The sequence below is a fragment of the Austrofundulus limnaeus genome, unplaced genomic scaffold, assembly GCF_001266775.1.
Source record: "Austrofundulus limnaeus strain Quisiro unplaced genomic scaffold, Austrofundulus_limnaeus-1.0 Scaffold1216, whole genome shotgun sequence".
NCBI lineage: Eukaryota > Metazoa > Chordata > Actinopteri > Cyprinodontiformes > Rivulidae > Austrofundulus > Austrofundulus limnaeus.
Window position 1 is genome coordinate 112,766 of NW_013953618.1, and position 1,900 is coordinate 114,665.

Genomic DNA, 1,900 nt, shown 5'->3' on the forward strand with positions numbered 1-1,900 from the left:
GTCCACCATAGACTTTGCATGTAAACCTGCTGCTCCTGACGCTGAAATCGCGTTCGGTGTGAACGCACCATTAAACAGCTGTTCTTTCTCCCCTCATATTCCGACACAGAGGGTAGAAACGGCTAAATTAGACAGTTAAAACACATTTACAGTTCATAACTCACCCTTGTTGTTGTAACATTCATCCTGTGTTGTCTGCAAGCACTTTCTGCCCTGTTGTGGGTCCATTTCCTTGAAAAATAAAACTTAACCAGGCACTTTGAAGAAGCTCTGACGCTGGTAGGCTATGTAGAAAATAATGTGGGTTTACACACCCCAGAACCGAACATGTTGACTTCTGGACTTGCATATTCGGCATGACGCTATGGACTACAAAACCACACAGCGAGGAAAAAAAATGGTGGACTATGAAATCCAGTTGGCAGGAAATACATTACCATAAATGTTCTGAAGAAAAAAGTGTGACGAAATAAGCAATGAAACGTAATAAGCAACAGCAGATTTTGAACAAACTGAAAAATTTGACCCATAAAATAATATAAAATATCTTTGCAGTAACTGGACAGAATAAATTAAAGTTTTCTACACTCCTAGACACTATAATTGCACAAAAAATAGTTTATAAATGCAAAAAAAGTGCATTTAGCATGATATGTCTCCTTTTAAGATGTGCAACAATACAGGATTGTTATTTTTGTATTTTGGTTTTATTTTCCACACTTTTCATTATTGAGGTGGACTGTAAGCTTTTAGTTCTCCTGCAGACACCTGTTTGTGCCGTGTGCAGATTGTTGCTTCATGTTGTTGAAATATGAAAGTTTTGACAGCAGCATCTGTTGCTGTGACCCTCAGGCCTCTTTGCTACATAAACTGTTTGACAACAGACACACAAAAAGCCTCACCAGGAGTGTCGTCGTGCAGATGAACTGCAGCTCAGAAACGTTGATGATGTTGGACCTTTGAGGTCCTGAAGAGGCAGTTATCTGTGTGTGGAACCATGTGCAGGTTCTGACAGCTACAGTGCATGGACCCACTGAGCTTTATCTGTGTTCAGAGGGTGATTTGAATCTTTGGAACATCTGCAGAGCTGATTACATGACAGTGAGTTTGATTACAAACTGCTGGATTTTAACATTAAAGCTGCTCTTATTGACTGAAGAGAGGAACTCATTAGAAACTGAGGTGATTTGTTGGTTTGCAGACGTTTTGTTTGTCTGACGCAGCAGTTTCTGCTGTTCTGTGTGACGCTGCCAAGACATTTTCCTTAGTTTGAAGAGAAATGTTAACCTTCTGTTCTTCAAACATTCCTGATTGAATAAAGGCTGATTTTTGCCCTCTTAAAATACATAAACTTTATTCTTTTGAAACCAAACTTTAACCATTTTTAGTTGATCGGTTTGCAACTTTTTGGTGTTTTCAACAAAAATTAGGAGTTAATCACAGTCAGGCTGTCACTGATGAAACTGCCTTCACTGTGTTTCTCACAGGAAAAAACTGCATTTGATTTTTTTCCAACCCTTGCCCTCACTGCAGCCATTTCTGCTAAGATCAGGGCCCGTATTTATAAAACTTCTTAGAGTGGATTTTTATACTTAAGTGCTGAAAATGTCTTAGATTTGCTCCTACTCTCAGACTTAAGTGTAAGTACCAGTTATTAAAAGTCTTCAGTCTAAGAATCCCTCTTCCTCTGAAGAGAAGTTCAGACTGATCCTTCAGTGGTTCAGAGTTCCCACTACAGGTCTGAGATGAACTGAAGACAGATTACAGCTGTCCTCCTCCCACCTGACTGTTCTTCTGTTAGAAGATGTGGAAAACAGGTTTAATCTGAAATATGCAAAAAATACAAAGGTAAAAATAAAAAACTGCATAAAGTTGGACTGAAAGGAGGATATCTGTGTGT